This window comes from Pan paniscus, chromosome 4, assembly GCF_029289425.2.
Source record: "Pan paniscus chromosome 4, NHGRI_mPanPan1-v2.0_pri, whole genome shotgun sequence".
Classification (NCBI taxonomy): Eukaryota; Metazoa; Chordata; class Mammalia; order Primates; family Hominidae; genus Pan; species Pan paniscus.
The window spans coordinates 5,298,829-5,319,650 of record NC_073253.2 but is presented as its reverse complement, the minus strand read 5'-3'; the positions used below and the strand labels follow the sequence as shown (position 1 = coordinate 5,319,650).

Below are 20,822 nucleotides of genomic sequence, written 5' to 3'. Positions count from 1 at the left end.
TGCAGAATGGCTGACTTAGGATCTGAATCTGGGTTCACCTTCTTTTGCATCTATGGGAATGATAGTCTACCTTGTTTTATTTGACTTTCTTCAAATTGAAGCCTTCTTCTAAAGCAAACTCATGGAGGTTGTCTGCAGGCAGAAGGTGGCTGAAGAAGCTCTTCTCGCAGTCCACTTCCAGGAAAGACACTAAAGGAGAGGAAGAGCCAGGGCTCCCCTTTTTATTACTCTCATATCCTCAGCAAGGGCTTGGTGTGAAATCAGGAACTGGGTGCTGTGAAGGCAACTATAAATTACTGGGAAAGAGTACAAATTATTTTGTAAATGCATTTACACACCCTTTTTTTTTTTTTTTTAACAAAAATACATAGTTTGAAACATGCCAATTCAACCCAGTAGAATTGCTGACTGCTGACAGTGCACGGTCTGTGACTTCACAGGCCTATAGGTCTTATGAGCTCAGATTTCTGAAAATATGTTTTTATTCATCTGAACAGCCTTTACTCAGAAATAGGAATTGAGGGAGAAATGTCAAAATGGAGAGGACATTAAGTGTTTGCTAATATATTTGACTTTAGTTTCCTTGGATTCAATTTGGCAGCATGTATTTAACTTAAAACTCCCTTAGTTGTTTCTAAGAATAAATGGAAAGAAAAAATTCCCTTGGCAGAGAGAGAGATTAAATGTGTGAGACCTGGAGTGTGTTGGGGTGGTCGGGGGATGGCCAGCACTGGCTCTGCCTCCGCAGTGGGATGATCACGACTCGACTTTATCTGTCTGGGTTGCCATTCATTTTAATTCTAAAATGAGGCCTTCTAGCTCTAAAGATAACAATTGTATCTGCAGTTAAATAATTCTTAGTACATGATCATAGGAGGACCAGAAATATAATTTTTCTTGAAGTCAAATTAAATTCAACTTCAAGTTAAATTCATGTATTTGTTCAGAAAATTGTTGAATTGCCCTTAATATTTCATCTATTGCAACGCCACACCAGGTATCTTCATAGCAGAATCTCCACAGTGTTGACATCTTTCTGGGGAGAGAAGGTTGAGGAGGAGAGGGACATCTGTGCTTTGGAAGCATCATCCACTGTTCATCTCTTGGAGACGCTGTGATAGTGAGTAATTTCTTATCACAGTTGTCATCGACTTCATTGGGCAATCTGTTAACTAATGGTATTTCAACTGCTTTTCCTGAGGAAAGAAAAGAGAATTAGATCAGTGCCAAAAAAAGTGGGCTTTTTGTCTGTTTCTTTTAAAAATTTTTAAATAAATTGCTTTCTTTTCTCCTCCTTAATCAGTGTTTCTCATCCCTGGAAGCATGTCAGAACCACCTGGAGAGCAATAAAAATACCAATGACATCATCTGGGCCCAGGCCAACTAAATCAGACTCTCAGGGGAAGAGGGCTGACTTTTTTTTCCCCCCTCTTGAGGGCGGGGGCCTGTTTTTGTTTCAGTTCTTTTCAGTTCTTTCCCCATAGAAAGAAGTGGTGCTGCTAGTTGTCCAGAGACCACACTTTGAGCCACTGCCTCCTCAGTGACTTTTAAGGCAGTAGTTCTAAGGTGTGGTCCCTAGACAACTAGCAGCACCAGTATCTCCTGCACAGGAAGTGCCAGTTTCCTCCCAGCCCTGCTGGCTGAGAAGCTCTGGGTGTGGGTCCAGCAGTCTGTGCTGTAAGGAGTCCTCCAGGTGCTGCTGCAGTGGGCTGAAGTCCGAGAACCACCCATCTAAGGTCTATGGCTTCATCTCTCCAGTCTCAAGTGCAGTCTCAACTTTCTCTCTCTACCTTCGTTCAGCTGGCTCCAGGTGTGCATCTAGGTGTCCCAGCGATGCCTTGTATTCATGTCCAATACAAGACCAAGTCTTTGCTTGTTGTTACTTAACATGCTCCTCACCACGATTCTGACGTTTAGGCTCAATAACTGACAGCTGTCTTCAGTTTCACCTGGTTTCCTTCGCCTGGCAATTGATCTGTCCCTGAGCCTGCGTGCCTCTCCCTTGCCCTCCCCTTGCCACGGGGCTGGCTGTGCTCTTATTATCACTCTGCCATGAGCTCCCACTGCCCTGAGCTCCCACTGCCATGAGCTCCCACAGAAACCCTTCTGGAGAGGAGGAGGACTCTTTCTTCATCTCCCCAACTATCATCCTTATCATCTTTGTTGCTTTGTTCCAAAAAACCTTCAGTTCTCATCAAAGCCCTCTGCCTATCTTAGCACCATAAACAAACAGACCCATTACTTCACAAAAATTAGTACCAGATACAAGTCCTTGTCTCTCATCTGATCTGGTGACACCTATCCCCACCAAGTTGCTTTGCTGTATGCCCTCCTCAGACCCCAGAGGCTGGCAGCGTGAGCCGCCCTGGGCTTCCTGCCTCTACAGCTGGCATCACATCACAGCTTCTGCTGGAAGCTCCCTCCTGAGATCTATCCTCATATCTGTCATCTATCCTTCAAGAGTCGGCTAAATTTTGACTGCCTCCCACCCAGCAGGAATCACTTCCTCATTTGTGTTCCTGTAGGATTTTCTTCATAACATTTATAACACTTGACACATTAATATGAGTCTAGCTTTTTTAATGACAAACAGGACCTAAACTTAGAAGCGCATTCTCTCTCTCACCACCCAAGCTTCAAACATGGGTTAAGTGTTGGCTCATTTCTTTCTCGCCTTGGATTACTCCTTGACCTTTAACTTCTTTAACCTTCTGCTCCTATCATCTGCTTGGATGTCCGTGGCATCAGTAAACACACATAAGCAAAGCTTTGTCAGGGGCCTCTCCAAACAGATTCCCTATAGATTTTTTTCCAATTTTCTTAATGGTATTACCACTGTCAATGATTCAACGTGAATCCTTGAAGGTATTTCTGACATACTCCCCTTCCACTCCCATATCTATAATTTGCTCCGAAGTGTTGATTCTTTCATTTATTTTTTTATTTTTTGAGACTGAGTCTTGTTCTATCACCCAGGCTGAAGTGCAGTGGTGCCATCTCATCTCACTGCAACCTCCGCCTCCCAGGTTCAAGCGTTCTCATGCCTCAGCCTCCTGAGTAGATGGAATTATAGGCGCCTGCCACCACATCCAGCTAATTTTTGTATTTTTAGTAGAGACGGGGTTTGACCATGTTGGCCAGGCTGGTCTCAAACTCCTTACCTCAACTGATCCACCTGCCTTGGCCTCCCATAGTGCTGAGATTACAGGCATGAGCCAGCATGCCCGGCTTGTTTTATTCTTTATGATAGGAATTTTCCTCCTTAGTCAACAACCTAGTTGATCTCTTATACATTTATGCCTGCTAAATGTGGAGCAAACAGGCTGGAGCAAGTCTTTGGGCAAGGATGACCTTCTCCTGTGTTCTCCACTGTGAGTGCTAAAACCTAATGCCGTAGGCAGGACCCATGACAACTATAGCACTGTATAGAAGGGACAACTGTTAAGAACCTAAGGAAGACAAATGAAGATATGCTTATGAATGATTACCCCACATTAGGGAATGAGCATGGTGCACATTTTACTTCCGTTCATAAACAAGAAATTAACTTCACTGTCTTTTGCCTCACCTCTGGACACATTCTTAGCTTCTCAAATCTCCCGTCTCACCCTTGAACACTTTGTCAAACAGGTTTCCCATCTTTTCCATTAGTTTCAGTAGGACATGCTCATTTTTTAGCAATTTAGAAAGTTGAGACTGTTTCCTGTTTCAATTTCTCATAACGCCCAAGGCATACATCCTTCCCTATGGAGAGACCATCACCAGCTTGACAATTTGGAGCAGAAGGATGCCAGCCTGCCTGGTTTTCCTCGCTCCTCCTTTTGGGTGGAGGTCAGGACTTGGAAAGTGGAGACATAAAGGGTTAGAAAGTCTTTCTGGATGAGGCAGCAGCTATTTGGGTTAGTGCCATGTTCCTGGCAAGGAGGGGGGCATGCTGGCTCTGTCTCTCTTTCTCTCATGGTACCTGTAGAAACCTCACAGACCTGCTGTCCACTCAGCCTGTGGTTCCCTGGCAAAGTCTGAGCTCTGCTCCTACGCTTGATTGTGGCACCCTGTGCCTTCTGTTCCAGGATACCCCAAAGTTCCTTTCTGGTAGAATTGCATCCCCTGGCAGGCAGGGTTCTTGGCAGGGCCTTCCACATTATGCAATCCTATCTATTTCTGGAAGGATCTTCTTGGGCCATGGGACAGGTCAGTGTCATGCCCCAACCACTGGCACAAGAACTCCCCTCAACTGGCCAGCAGGGGCTGCTCCTACCTGCCCAGATGAGAGTCTAGTGTCAATGTTGGTCTCCTACACGCTCCGGGAGGTGCACAGTGAATGCTCTCCCCAGAGAACTCCCCTAGGGCTTCGCAGGGAGCTTCTGCAGCTCAGAAAGCCCCCAGCAGGGGTGAGGGTAGGGAGATAGATGTGAGTCTTCATTCCAGCAGATCACCTTTGCTCTCTGATTTTTTCTCTCCAAGACACTTGTTTGTTTTGATGTGAGAAAGGAATGTAGAGCATTCCAATAACTTTGCCTGATAAATCCTCAATCTTTTTCTCACTGTAAATCATTAACATTCTCTATTATACTCTGGACGTGAGTGAATGGAATAGTCTCAGAACCAGGTTTGGGCCACCACATGTACTGTATGCACAGTTCTGCATCTCTTTTCAGAATGTGGTATGATTGAGACATGTTCTTCTCAGCTTTGATGACTCAGGTGAGACCAGAAAAAACAAAATTTAACATCTGGCTGCACAGTTAATTGTAGCAATATAGGTATATATATATATAGGTGTGTGTGTATATATATATGTGTATATATATATATACATATATATGTGTATATATATATATACATATATATGTGTATATATATATATACATATATATGTGTATATATATATATACATATATATGTGTATAATGTGCCTTAGAGTAGCAAGTTCAAATCCAGATCAGAGCTAACTTGCTCCAGAACTGACAGAAGCTCCATAGCCTAGGTAGTATCTGTCTCGTTCAGTCCAACTGCCTCTTCTCCCACAATGGCCATGTTTCATGGTCTCATCCACTTTCTGTTCTCTTATTTTTCTCGTCAAGCCTCCCGTAGCATGGGAAGTTTCCCGTGTGCCTCTGTATGTGCACACATGCTCATGTACACTTAGTGTACACTTAGCTGGGCATATATTCTCAGATTTTGCAAATTTACTTGATCAATATTAAAATTAAAAGGGGAAATTGTAGTCAGTTTTGTTCCCAGGGCAGTTTTTCTTCTTCTGTTAAGCTTTACAAAAATATTTATTATCAGTGTGTAACTCCTCTCCCAATTCTCAGCTTCCTGGGGCTTGCATTTTTAAATTATTTTAATAACATCCTGGTGCACAGTGCTCTCTGCATTTTCTGCCTGAGCACCCTGGGAAGGCTTAGGAGGGTCCCAGGGGGAGTCAGAGCCTGGAATCTTCTTTTCCCAAAGCCCCATTGGTTGGTGTTTAAATAGTAACTAATTTCCTTTTGTCTCTAGAAGTTCCATAGGCAGATTGCCAGCTGCCTTAGGTCTGCAGCTCTTGACTTTGCCAACCTTTAAGACATTGACTAAGCACATTAGATTAAAAAGGAAAACTCTCTCTTCCCATTATTTATAATTACTATGTTTCCAATTCAGTTTCTGTAAATATGTGTCATTAATATTGAACAAATTCTACATTAAATTAAAATGAACATATTTCATTTTACTTATAATTTACAACCATGCTTATTTCTTATTTTACTTTGAATTACTAGATCAGGTTTCCAAGTTTAGCCCCGTGTTAATTTGCACAAATGGCTGGAGGTGGTCCGGGGAGTTTATAAAAAGCTCAACCATTTTGCTCTCCACAAGGTGAACATGTTCTTTGCAGTAGAAGAAACCGAACTCTTCTATTTTTGGTGACTGAAACATCCATATTAAAAAAACAATTTTAAAGGAAACCGTTTAAATGCACGTCAGCAAACACATGAAAAGAGTCTCCCCAAAAGGATAGATTAATTTAGTTTTGTTCCAGGAGGGCAGCAGAACGAATCACAGGAAGTGTCACTGACATGGGTGTTTTCTTCTTTGGCGGAGAGGCTGACCAAGAATTGCCTGGGGAAAGCACCTCTAAAAAGAAGGAATTCATCGGGACGTTGACAGCTGGAACTCAAACCGTATGTGGTCGCCATCTTGTCCCCTCACTCCATATCCTTCATTTTGGTTCTTCGTTCCCAGCGGAAGCCTCAGCCTTCCTTGGAAGAGTTTTTGAAAAGGTTTTCCGTTCTGCAATTTCACACTCACATTTTGAAAGAACATATAGTTGAATCTCGATTTCTTAATTAACATCAAGAGTGAGATAATACCTCCTGGGTGAGTATTACTCTTCTTCCTTTATCCAGGTACCATTTCTGAGTTTGGAGTGAGGTCATATAACATTTCAGTGCAAATTTAAATTTTAAGTATAAAGCAAGAATGTTTTTTAAAGTATTTGCATTAAGCTTCAAAAATACATGCACGGCAATTGTTTCTGTTTAAATAAATGCTTTCATGTTGTCCATTTGTCGGATATCTTTCTTCTGTACCATCCTTTGCTCTTTATTGATTTCTTTATCCTGGTTCACTTAAAAAATTCGTGTGTTACAGGGCGGGGAACATCACACACCGGGGCCTGTTGTGGGGTTGGGGGATGGGGGAGGGATAGCATTGGGAGAAATACCTAATGTAAATGACGAGTTAATGGGTGCAGCAAACCAACATGGCACATGTGTACATATGTAACAAACCTGCACGTTGTGCACATGTTCCCTAGAACTTAAAGTATAATAATAAAAAAATTAAAAAAAATCGTGTGTTAAAAGAGGTATTAAATGATATATTTCCTATGTTATTTATTTAATTTTTAATTAATTTATTTTGGCTGTTGCACATGTATGAGGGTTAGTTGAGTGTTGAACTCAAGAGTCATAATCACGTTCCCTTAGAATTAGGTAAATATGGCTGCACAGACATCTAAACCAATTTGATTCTGGTTTCTTTGCAGGAAAATTGTCTATTCCAAGTAGATGTAGGTTTTATTTTCTTTATATTAAATAGTCCCTCAGTGATGTTTAATTGAAATTCAGGAGTCAAACCATGGAATTGGTACCCAAGCAGTACCTCAGAATCTTTCTTAACATAGGCAACCACTATCAATCAGTAATAATTGGTGCACAAGATGAAAGCTATTTTCTACCTCTTCTCTAAATAATAGGAGGTTTTTAAACTAACTTTCTAATTCATTAATTAGATTTTTGTGGTAGCTTGTATGTTATTTACTTCTATTACATTTTAAACTTTGGAAGTCAGATTTTTATTTCCCAGAATGCTTTGTTTCTTCCATATTGTTTTGTGCTCATGGCAGGGTTAGCATAGTGGTTTTAATGTTTTAAGTTTTTCTATTTTCCCTCTAAATTTATAGGGTCTCACTCCTGTCATTCAGGTGGGAGTGCATTGGCATGTTCCAGGCTCACTGCAGCCTCCACCTGGCAGGTTCAAGAGATCCTCCAGCCTCAGCCTCCTGAGTAGCTGGGATTACAGGTGCGCACCACCACACCCAGCTAATTTTTGTATTTTTAGTAGGTTATTCAGTATTTTTGTATTTTTGGCAGTTTAGTTTGCTTGCATTCATTGATGAAGACATTAACAATTGACAGCACTCCTTTGGTGATGCATTGAGTGTACCTCTCCTCCAAACCTGGGTGAACATGACCAAGAAGAATTTCTGCTCACTCAGCTTTGGTCCTCAGACACCTGGATCCAAGACCTTCTCATGGGCCCTGGAAATTCGGGGGCTGAGAGGCACTGCCCCTCTTTCTACAGAGGCTTCCCAATAGCGAGTAGGTTGTGCCTGCTCAGTCTTCTGCCAAAGCTGCTCCACGTTTCAGGCACATAACTACACCCTCTTTATATTTTACAAATTCGATAATTTCTTTTCATGTTGCATTGGTTTTGACGTTTCAGCAAGAAATTGGGAGACATAAGGTTTTGCATGCATGGCTTCATACATTTTTGAGGGTATTTTAAAATTATCCTTTAAGGTTTTTTAAAACCTAGTGCTTTAGAATCTCCATTTATATAATAATGTTCATATGATTAGCTATGATAAATTGAAATGTCACTTGAGCTCTTTTCTCATTCCACATCAGAGTAATGTAAAATACAAAGTCTATTTGTCTTTGGGTTGGAATTTAAAAATTTAGTGCTCTATAGTCAGTTAGCTTTCATCTACGACCTCCAAGTCGATGTGCCTGTTTTGTAGGATTATCCCTTAACAGATATGCAGGAGATAAAATTGGAACAGTTATTGCTATTTCTCTCTTAAAATGTGGGACCAAGGATGGAGTGATGTCTGCTGCTTTGCCGTGGTCATGTGGTGGTGTGTCTGGCCCACTGATCAAGTATCTGTCCACCCAACTATGATGACTTCATTTTTTACCCAACTTTCTCTCCTTCTTCACCCAATTTTAGCCTTTTGGGCTTCTGTGTACACATACACTGCCTTCATAGCACTCTTAAATGACTACATCCCATTGTGTTTTGCTACCTGTGAAGATCATGGTAGATTTCAGATTCTTGAAGATGAAGGATCTTCAATTCTCTAAAACAGCAATCCTAAAAATTAAAACACCATTTTAGAAGACAGACACATTCTCCGAGTACAACAGAATGTTTTTAGGCAATTATTGATTACATTTCATAAGTAGAATTTTGCTACAATTTTTGGGAAATTGACATTGAGTCTATGCCCAAATTATAAAGTATTGCCTTTTCTACTAACAGCTTCAACAAAGTTCTGTTTTATTTGAGTTCCAAACCACCTTTATGCTGTGTTTGAAGTGCACTTAAAAGTAAAGAAGGAGCTGGCATGGCAGGAGGGGTGGAGATCTATAAGCCAAATCGGCAGATCTATAGCTCATCTGCACCTCTGCAGAAATCTACAATGCAGACACTCACGCAGAGGTAGCTTCTGTACCAGCAAAGCAATCAGACTGATCAATTAGAAGGAACAGAATCTAAACCTTTGACCAGTAAAACGGTATGTACTTGAATAATAACAAATGAATTTGGTAAGGTAACCTCAATCTAATTTGTATACAAATTATCATGTGATTCTAAAATATTAGGCTTTTACTCTATTTAAATCATATACAAAGAGAAAAAATAAGGAAATTCTTCAAATATCTTATTAGCAAAGTCAAATATTGATAACATTCAGACTTCTTTAAAAATAAATAAACCTTGGCATTGGCTGCCTGGAAAATCACTTCAGGACTAATAATATTCCAGGAAATATATCTCAGCGTATGTTAAGCAAGAGATGTAAACTGTGTGACTTACTTCAGCTGCCTGGGATTGATTAAAGTGTAACCAGTTGCAAATATAATAGGTTCCTATGGGTGTGCCCTAAGTATAAAACTAATGTTGGTTCAAAGCATTTCTTCTGGGTCATCGAGCCAACATCAGCCATGAGGTCTAGAAAGATCACTGGATGGTTACTCTCCACTATTTTTAAAAGATATTTTTCCCCTTGACAACAATGAAAAGTAAAAGAATCAGTGTGTCTCAGCCTTTTCACACTACTATAGCAAAATGCCTTAGATTGAGAAATTTATAACTAATAGAAATTTATTGATCACAGTTCCGGGGACTGGGAAATCCAGGACCAAGGTACCAGCAGATTCATTGTCTGGTGAAAGCATACTCTCCTTCAAAGATGGCACCTTCTAGCTATGTCTTCACATGGCAAAAGTGATGAACAAACTCCCTCAAATCCTTTTATAAGGGGAGTATTCCCATTCATGGGGCCAGAGCCCTCATGACCTAATCACCTAATAAAGACCCTACAACTTAATACTACTGCATTGGGAATTAAGTATGAACATGAATCTTGGAGAGACACAAACGTTCAAACAACATCAGGGTGGAAAATCTAGCTTAAACTATTATTGGAAGTTAAATTACTTGATCTATTAAGAATGCAACATCTTTCCTCCTAGCAATCTCTAAAATTAAGGGTGGGAGATAATATGGTTATCAAAGTGAAATAAATGTCAACAGGCATTAAAATAAATTTCCATTTCTCCCAAATCCAAATTGTATCTTCATTTTCCATTTGTGAAAAACTCTCTCTCTGTCTCTCACACATACACATGCACAATACATTTTTTTTTTACAAAAGATAACTAAATGGACACCACAAATTATAAAATAGATGACTATAACCAAAGCAACAATGATTACAATGACCAAAAATGAACACACTCATACTATGTTGTAATAGTGACAGATTTGGCCCAGTAACTTGCCCTTGTAGCAGTTCTTTTATTTTCTGTGATAATTGACTTACATGTTTTTTGACTTTGAGACCTTGTAGGATTTCAAGTTCCCTTTCCTTTCTTTTCCTTCCTTTCCCTTTCCTTTTCCTCCTTCCTGTCCCTTTCCTTCCTCTCCTTTTTGCTTCCTGTCTTCCATCAGTTTCTTCTTTCAAAAAAAATATGTGTTGGATCTCTAACGGGAGGCGGGAAACTCGCTGTACTCTGGGGATGCAGCGCAGAGTCCACTGGGATGCGTCTGCAGGAGTGCGCAGCAGTGAGCAACGTGACTGAGTAAAATTCTGGGAGGACACATAAGAGAGGGAGTTATGTTTGCCTGTGTACTCTGGAAAGTTTCAAGAGCCCAATACTTAAAAAAATGTGTCCTGAAATTGCAATTTATATTTTACGAATAAAGAGGGAGTAGAAAGCTGAGCAACCAGAAAAGCGAGTGGGAGTGTGCAGAGCCGGTGCGCGATTCTGCAAACAGAGCTGCTTTCCGGGGCGAGCAGCTCCTGGCATGTCTAGGGGAAGAGGTTTTGGGATGTAGCTTGAGGTAAGATTTAGAAGGATTTTAAAGGCAACGATAAAAGGATTGACATTTATTTTGAAGACAGTGGGGCCATGTCACATTTCTGAGAAGGGGACTTTATGAGCTGACTGTGTTTTCAAAAGGCAACTCCCATCATGAGACTGGTAATAAATCAGCAGGGACGTGTCTGGAAGCTTTGTTGTTTTATCTTGCACATTGAATTCTGTGGTCCAATTAAATCAATTTTTGTCTTTGGCATAAGTTAGAGGTCAAAATTCATTTTTTCAATGTAGATATCAGATTCACCTAGCGCTACCTATGGAGATTCTAAGACTTATCCCACTGATTATCAGTGGTTTCTTCATCACAAACCAGGTCACCATGTGGTAGGTTGGTTGCAGAAAGATCCTAATAAGTCTCCCCATATCTACTCCTTCAATTCTATAATTTTTACTTCTCTCCAACTCTGCCTTGGACTCAGCCATGTGACTTACATTAACCAATTGGATGCGAAGAAAATCACATCAACGTACACTAAATTTCCATGTGCCTTTTTGCATAATTGGGCTTGCTGGGTTTTGGCTCTCTGCATTTACCGTGATGACACGTGTGGAGGGACTGAGGAATGTGAGAGTCCCGTGGATGAGAGCCCAGTTGTCTCAGCCATTGCAACTGAAACCATCATAAACTGGTCACAGCCACTGACCCCAAACATGTCAGGCAGCCCAGCCTCCATCAGCAGAGGCACTCACCAGACCTGCAGCTGACCACAGGTGAGACCTGCAGTTGACCACAGATGCCCAGGTGAGAGTAGTAAAACTGCCCAGCTGACCACTGACGCATGAGCAATAACAAATTTACATTGTTTTAAGGCATCTGAGGATAGTTTCTAAAACATCATTATCATGACAATAGGTAATTAAGGCAGAACTGCTATGCAGAATTGGGGTGCTGGTGCTGCTATAACAAAAATCGAAGATTCCTGTCATTGCATTGTGGTCAAGGTTGGAGGGAGTGGAGGGAAATTGAGTCTGGAGTTACGGTGACCCATGTCATGTGGTGGTGGAACAAATCGTAAAGCCCTCATGCTTGCTAACTTGGGAGATAGCAAATGTACCTAATAAACTTTTTGATTTGAACAATTAAATTTTGAAGCAGAATGTTGAATGTTCAGCTGGCTCTTAGAGCTAAGTATAATAAGGTATTGCAAGAAAGAGATGAGCTAGAGGAAGAATGGAGCATTTTGCATTTACAATTTAGAGGGAATATGGATGAGCCAGAATTTTCAAATTTGGGAGAGAAACTTGTTTCTCATCTCCAGTATTTCCATTAGGTTAAAAAGGTCCTCAGGATAAAATCTCAGCTATGAGTGGAGACTAAATTAACAACATATTTGCAAAATCTTTTCTGATGACCTCAGTACATCCTCTCAGCTAGACAAAGGGATTTTACGTATCAGTATAGTAATCAAAATTGAAAATGTAACATTGATTCAATACTATTTTTAATCCATATTTCATATTCAAATTTTATTAATTTTCCCAATGATGTTTTCTGTAGCTACATTTCTTTTTTATATGCCAGGATCCAATTCAGAATTTGACATTAAATTTAATTGCCATGTCCAGTTTGTCTCCTTTAATCCAGAAAATTTACTCAGCTTTCATCTTTTATGATTTTGACTTTAAGAATTCAGCCCAATTACTTTGTAGAATGTTCCTCAATTTGGATTTGTTGCATGTTTCCTCCTGATTGAATTCAGGTTATGAGGTCATGTTTTTCTTTTCTTTTGGCAGGAATATTAAAGAAGTGATGTTTCCTTCTCAGGGTGTCATAACTGTAGGCAGATGATGTCAGTTTGTCCTATTATTGAGGATATTAAGTTGGATCACTTGGTTAAGGTTGTGTTACATTAACCCATCCTAAAGTTTTTATTCCTGTTGTAAAAAAACAAATAACATTGAATGTATGTAAATATTACTATTTAGCAAACTCACATTCATTATTTTCTGTGTCCAGCAAAGAATGCTGCCTGGATCAATTGTTATAGTACCATGGTGAAACTGTGTTTTCCTCACCATGCATGATGCCATTCAGAGTTGTTGGCTATACATTACAAATCAGTTCTAATTTAAGCAGGAAAGAGACTTATTTAGGCATACTAGAGACCGTCAGAGTGTGTCACAGAAGGCCAGAGAACCATCCTTTGCTGGAACACCCACGTGGCACAGCAGGACTGCCCCAGCAGAGGAACACCAAGCTGTGGGCACAGCCCCTGTAGATAACACTGAGAGTGCTGGGCCTGGGTGCTATGGCTGGCCTGGCAGAGGAGGTCTCCGCCCTTACCCTCACCACAGTGGATGCTGCAAAGCACCTGCTTTTTAGATTCTCTGGACTCTGAACAGAAGCCTCACTCATGCCTATTTAAATATGCTTATTGTTGGAGCCAAGGTCACATGCTTGCACCTTAGCTGCAAGGGAGGATGCGAAGTGAGAGCTGGTTTCTTCCTTATGAGGGCAGAGCACCATCTCACAACATGAGGAATTCACAACCACTGGAGAGAAATGTTAGGAAGATTTAAAAACTTGATAATTTTTAGCAGTAAAGCTTTTCTCTTCCTTCCTTTTTCTTCTTTTTCTTTCTTTCCTTATTTTTTCTAATATTACCTTATATGATATTAAAACAGTTTTTTAAATTCTCTTTTACTTTCTTTAAGTTTATTCATACTTAAATAAATAGGATTTATTCTAAATTTTTTCAACAGTGTCAAAAATTATTTAGGTCCTGTATCCTCCTTCCACAACAGGACAAGGAGCATGGTATTCGTTAGCTATTAACTAAAGAACCACTCAACCTGTTGTATAGAATTTTAACCGCAACTGTTTAATACACAAAAGTCAAATTTAGACACAGAATTGGTTATATGAACACATAGATGTTAGTAAGGTCTTTACTGGGCATACTTTCGTAATCCACACCATGCCTCCATAGGCACTTTGCTTTTTTTTTTTTTTTTTCTTAATATGTAGTCCTTCCTTTCAATGTAGAAAGCTTGTAAACTGCCTTAAATAAGACTGAAAATGTCTTTATTGCATCATAAATTCTAATGGTCATGGATTAGAACATCATTCAATATTGATTTTCCTCCCTCAGTACCCTGAGCATACTTCATTGATTTCTTCGTCAATTTGCCAGTGATGTGTCTGTGGTTATTCTTACAGATATTTCTTTTCAAAACATTTTTTATAACTTTTACTTTTTTATCTTTAACTTGCTGCTCTAAATTGTACTAGCTTATGTCCCAATATGGATTTTTTTCTTAACTCACTCTAAACTCAAATTGAGTGTCCTACAGAAGACGCAGAACTTTTAAGTTGGAAAATAGCCATTAACTTTTAGACTATTCACTTCTGTGTCATTGTCTTTTCATCTTCTTGAGCTGCCACTGAGAGTGTTTGGAGTCTCTCAATCTATCTTCTGTATCTCTTAGTTTTCCTTATTTTAAAAATAAAATCCCTTCTTGGCGTCTTTCTCAGTGCTATCTTACTACGTGGTAATTGTTTGGGGAGCTTGACTATATCTTGTTCTCCACTCCCATCTCCAGTTTGACTGCCTAAATGTTAAGGTTCAGAGAGATTCATTTCCTTATGGATTCATACATTCATGCATTTACACATGCTTTCAAGAAGAATTCATTGAGTATTATTGGCACCGTGCTCTATGCTGGGGGTGACTGTTTCAAAGGTTTTTAGGTTAGAAAATTGACTTTTTTTTTTTTTACGTATTTTTATTATCCTAGTTCAAGATAAGGAAAGTGTGATCATTGATAATGTAAGTCTCAGGATATCGTTCTTAAAATGTATTAAATTTAAATTCCAGAAATTGGCTATTGATAGAAAACACAGGTCTTTTTCTCTCTGACATCTTACTCGCTGTGAATAGGTGTATGATACCTTCTTCCTGTGGGGCATCTAATGACACAGTCCCATTAATTTTTACACAATGAAAAAATTCAGGCCACCTTCAGTTGTCTTTTAGTTTTTTTTATTTATACAATAGAAGTAATTAATATTCTTTTTAGGTAAATGGCTATGGTTAAGTCTTTTGAAAAGAATGACAGGGTCTGCTTTTTTCCTTCCTGTGTTCTTCCTCCCCTTCTTCTTTCTTTTCTTCCTCTGTCTGTTTTTCTTTTTCCTCCTTTCATCATATGTATATTACCTGTATGGTACTAGCGGCTAGCAATCCTCACATCAGAAATATATAGTCCAGGTATCCAGGACTTCAGAGTCTCTAGAACAGCAGAGTTATGGTTAGTCTAACTATAGCAAGTTGACTGCTGCACCATTGTGGAAGTGAGACTGGAGAGGCTCAACTCCAAGGCTTCTCTATAAATCAAAGAAACTCTACAGAAGAGGTGATGATGGAATTGAAGCTTTAAGACAGGCGAATAAGAGAAAGGAAATGGGGCGGAATTTTAGCATAAGCAGCAGACAGAAAGATAAATTGAATTCAAACCCCGGGTTTGCCTTTGATTGGCTGTGAATTTAACAAGTCACTTAGTGATTACTATAAGATTCTGTTTCCCTATTTGCAGCATGGGTTAATGACAATATCTGCCTCAGCTGGCTTATTGTGAGGAGTACACCAGACAGAACACACAAAGAACTTGGCACAGTGCCTGGTGAAGTGGGAGCCCTCTCCAGGGATGAGCAGCTACAACTTTTAGTTGTTCGAGATGGGCCGGTGCAAGTGTTGCTTCCTTTTACTGTCAAAACACCAATACTCCACTGCCTGCATCAACTTTGCTGAGGTCCTGGAGCTCATTGGAATAATGGTATGCCCCCTGCCTCCAAGCATTAAGTGCCCTGTTATGATCACTGACCACTACTTTTCTGGGAAACTATCCACTCATTTGCCAGCAGCCCTCATCAGCTCCTAGAAACCAGGTGCTTCTGCTCAGCTTCCTACTGGGACAAATGAAGCAATGGAGCGAAGGTACAGGGATGACCAGTCAGATGCTGCTGCCCATGGGGAGAAGCACATGCCCTGGGGGCCTGATCATGAGGTGTCCAGTGTCAGAGCCCCTTGTTGGGAGGGAGTGCAGAGAGCCTGAAGTCAACCATCCTCCGATGGCTTTGCTCTGTCATCCTCAAGGACTTTGCACAGACCCTGATCAGAACAGAAGCTGCTGAGGCTGAACATGTGCTCATGGACTTAAGTGACTCTGAAACATCTTGACCACTCCTCCTACTCCCAGAAGTTATCCCAATGGCAGGAAGTAACTTTAAGATCACTGTGATTAACATGTAATCAAACAATCAATTAATCAACCAAATAGAACTTGCTTTGGCATTACCTTCTAAAGGAAACAAAATTGGTAACTTTGTTGAATGATTCAGAGCAAACAAGTAAAGTGCTTTGATAAAATCTGAACCCAGTTTGAAGTTAGAGGACATTCCCATTATTTTACTGAACTTCTGATTTATTGTGAGGTGAGAGAAACCTGTGTTTGTTTAGGGTCCCTTTATTCCTCATTCCGAGAATAGATCAGAATGCAAGAAAATCCTGGTCTGCATAGAAAAATACCTGAAGCAAGAGAGTGACACAAACTACTTGCATGGAATCCTTGGCAAAGAGTATATATGTGAGCAGGGGCTACCCTCAGGAATCTCCTTCCACCAAACCCCTAAGACACCCTAGACCACTGGCTCAAGTTTAAACTGTGGAAGTCTGGGAATAGCTCTGTCACGCTTTTTCTTTCCTTTAGAAAAATGTTAACCTGAACACTCTATTTCCTAAAAGGCAAATACTCCATATTCCATCTTTCTCTCAATTATTGTTAATAATTATCGAGTACTTGCTTATGGGGCCATCCTTTGACCCAGCAGAGGGAATCTAGGGTCCATTTGCCATCCTGCTGTTGCTGTCTAAAGCAAACATTGAGAATGCTTGGATGCAAAATGGGGAGAGTTGTTAGACTTTAAGTAAGGAATTGACAACATTTGAACTGAATAAGAAATTAATTAATAAATAATAAAACTATATTTCTCGCCTGAGCTCCCCTTTTCTCTTTACTGAATGGTGCAAAAGGTTCAGATATGCTAGGATCAAGAATAAAAGAGCATGTGTCACTGACAAGAAAAAACAAGAAGGAAAACTTAGCCAAATGCACCAGAGAAAGCTCTTTATCTGTTTACAGTAAAGCTAATAAAGGGTTATACAGGGTGGGGGTGAAGGAGATCTGCTCCTGATTCCTGTCATGAGGGAGAGGGAAAGATGAGAATGAGTACTGAGTCACCCAGGGTCAGGCCAGGAATTACTGTGTCAAGTTCTGTCTTAAGCTTCAAAACAGAGGAAAGAGGCAGTGAGGGAGAACCCGACTGATGACCACAGCCTGCATCTGGAAGCCCGAGGCCAGACCCAGCACCCACACCCCCATCCAGAGGCCCCTGCAGGCCAGACATTCCGTAGGCCAACAAGGAGATGCAGGTGATTTCAGGTACATCTCACCTAACAAATGCTTCTGTGCCATCTGCTTACTTGGACCCCTCTCACCTGGGCTTTCATTGTAGAAGAAATTATAAATGTATCCTGCCAAACAAAGAAAAACTCTCCAGTTTCAGTGAAAACTTACAAGTGATTTCAGAACAATGACAGGCTTCTCAGTGACTAAATCAAATGAGTTGAGATTGCTTTCGATTATCAAGGCAACCAAAGAGATACAATCAAACACAACAGTTTTCTGCCTTTAGCTGGAGAAGCCCAGAGGTCTTTAATGAGGCAGCCATTCCTCATATCCTTGCCCATTCCACGGATAAGTCCAGGTATATGCTAAAACTCATTGCAAATGCTCATGGTCTCCATGCGCGCCCTAAGCTAGCTCAACAAGCTCTAATTAGGTGATAGTCTACTGATAGGGCACTAGGATCCCTTCTACATAGCATAAGAAGAGAAAAGGGAAAGGGTTTTAATTCAGGGTCCACCTTCACATAATCCCTGCACTAGGCATTCTAGGAGGGTCTCATAGAGCTGGCTCTGTACACGGTGCTGTGATGTTGCAGATAAATAACTACAACACACGGCAACATGCTGCTCCTGCTGCCCTTGAGGGACTGGATGAGAGTTCATCAGTAAAGGGATGATGCGTCCAGTGAAGGAGGGATGTTGGATGAGAGTCATTAAGGGTCTTGGCAGGCAGGGGGATCTGGTCGCATTTCTTTCTAGGGAACTAAGGGATGGTGTGGAGGCGGATGGAGGGCAGTATGTTCTAAGGTGAGTCAGGGGTAAAGCTTGACCACAGATTAAGAAACCAGAGAGGAGAGAAAGAGGAACATATTTACTGATATTACAAGGGGCCTGTCACATCAATGTAAGAGACATTTATTTTACTAGTTCAGCAGTAGATAGAGGGCATTATTAGGTTTTAAAATATCATCATGGCACACTGAAGTTAAAACAGGTAGGACAGGGGCTGGGCGGGGTGGCTCACACCTGTAATCCCAGCACTTTGGGAAACCAAGGCAGGTGGATCACCTGAGGTCAGGAGTTCGAGACCAGCCTGGCCAACATGGTGAAACCCTATCTCTACTAAAAATACAAAAAATTAGCCAGGCATGGTGGCGCACACCTCTCATCCCAGCTACTCAGGAGGCTGAGGCAGGAGAATCCCTTGAACTCGGGAGGCAGAGGTTGCAGTGAGCATAGATTATGATGCTGCACTCCAGCCTGGGTGACAGAGTGAGACTGCGTCTCAAAACAAACAAACAACAGCAACAACGACAACAAAAAACAGATAGGACAGGACAGTGACTATGGGCCAGCAGGCACAGCTGGACACTGCTGCTCTACTCCCGACCAGTGCTTTCTCATATGCTAGTCACTGGCTGAACGCAGCCGCTGAGCAGTCGAAAGTAGACTAGTCTGAATTGAAATGTGCTGTAAGTATAAGGCGCACTGTATTTAAAAGTTTTAGTACGAAAAGAAGTAAACTATCTCACCTACGGTTTAACATTGATTACATTTTGAAGTGATAATATTTTTAATATATTGGGTTAAACAAAATATATTGTTGAAATAAGGTTCAACAGTTTCTTTTTATTTTTCAAGGTGGTTACTAAGGTTACCAAAATAACTTTTTTTTTTTTTTCTTTTTGAGATGAAGTTTTGCTCTTGTTGCTTAGGCTGGAGTGCAATGGCGCAATCTCGGCTCACCGCTGCCTTTGCCTCCCGGGTTCAAGCAATTCTCCTGCCTCAGCCTCCCGAGTAGCTGGGATTACAGGTATGCGGCACCGCATCCAGCTAATTTTGTATTTTTAGTAGAGACGGGGTTTCTCCATGTTGGTCAGGCTGGTCTTAAACTCCCAACCTGAGGTGATCCCCCCGCCTCGGCCTCCCAAAGTGCTGGGATTACAGGCGTGAGCCACCTTGCCCGGCCTAAAATAACTTTAAGCTGCCTATGTAGCTGGAATTGTTTTTCTGTTGGGCAGTGCTGCGTTAGACAATGAGAGCTGGGAAGGTGGGCAGTGGGCCCGGGGAGGATCAGAAGAGAGGCTGACCAGCTGCCTGGATGGGTCTTTCAGGTAAAGAAGTGGGACCCCCAAAAAAGGTCCATTGGGAATAGGAAGAAGGACATCCTGTTGGAAAGATACCCTTTCTGGCTTGGAAAGGGTAAAATGTGTGTCGTGCAAACTGTTTTTAAAACACTGAGGAGTTTAAGTAGTTGGTCCAAGGTCATATCTCAGTGTGGGTCAGTGTTGGGAACCGTAAACCAAGTTTGTCTAAGGGAGGTCACCTCCCAGGGGTCACTCCTTTAGCAGAAATTTGGAGACACAAGGCAGGACAATCTACTTGAGTGGGCAAGAAAAGTAACATGCACAGACCAGGCACCTGTGATTCCCTTTCAAGCACTGGCAATGTGCACCTCTTGGTGAAAGCTCTAGGTGGCCGCCTTTCGCTTGGCTAGAAAGAGGGGTCCTGTTAGCATGAGGCTTGCCCATCAACCTTTGTTCGTGGGTAGGTGCCTAAGGTTGCTGCCCACGTGTGTTCAGGAGGGAGCCTTCCTGGAAGTGTGGAGCTCTTTTAAACTTGTACTCTTCTTTCAGCTCCTACAGGAAAAATCTCTATTTGATACATCTGAGGCCCTACAACTTCCCTAAGCTGTTATATTTTAACTAGGATTAATAAAGAGGGGCTTTGCTGATCAATTTCGAAAGGTTATACTTTATAAGCCCATCTGTTTTCTAAATCTACAACACAGATTTTTATATTTTTTCCATGTAGATAATTTGAATTCTTGGAGTGCATTAATCTGTTTTAACAATATTTTCAGTTGCCAGGTAAACCTAAATTGCATTTCTAAGCTTGACCTGAGGAATACCAATGTGTCCTGTCATTCTGGCATTTTAAAAGTTTTCTTTCAATTCGATGAACATAAAACTATTCCTCTAGAAAGATACATGCAATGGAGGCTTGAAAACATTTTGGTAATGCATTCAGAAAAATGAGATTGCTTCGTGATTGGATTAAGATGTAATAGTCTTTGGGGAAATCATTTAACCTCGTGGAGCTTGGATAGTTCCTTGGCTGGTGAGGAAAGTTCACCTACAAAGAACTTATCAGAAACCGTAGGGAAAACACTTTCCAGAACAATTATGGATTTGACTATGGTGGGAATTGTTCTTTGCACAACCACTCTGAGGCAGGGCTGAAAAGGAACTGGGTCAGGGGCGAGTTCCATCTCCCTCATACCCTTTCCATGGGGCAGTATCAGATTTGGGCACCTGACAAAGGAAGCCAGTCGAATGACAGCCTCTTTGCAAAGTTTTCCAAAGTCTTTGAATCAATTTCCTTTGTGTTCTCAGGCCACTGAGATTTTCAGACACAAACCAAGAGGACTGAAAAGATCTCATTTCAGGGAAAAAAAAAAACTAAAAAGAGTGGATTTCAA

At 40.9% G+C, this 20,822-nt stretch overlaps 1 long non-coding RNA gene across 1 annotated transcript in view; it reads right to left on the bottom strand.

The window, feature by feature from the left end:
* Positions 1-20,822, bottom strand: part of LOC130541504 (uncharacterized) — a 35,781-nt gene that overhangs the window by 1,908 nt on the left and 13,051 nt on the right. Inside the window, exons 3-6 of the long non-coding RNA XR_008955558.1 lie at positions 10,379-10,645; positions 8,526-8,643; positions 995-1,196; positions 71-274 (exon numbers count right to left, since the gene is read on the bottom strand). This is a non-coding gene — a long non-coding RNA (uncharacterized LOC130541504). The remainder of the gene's footprint in view (positions 1-70; positions 275-994; positions 1,197-8,525; positions 8,644-10,378; positions 10,646-20,822) is intronic.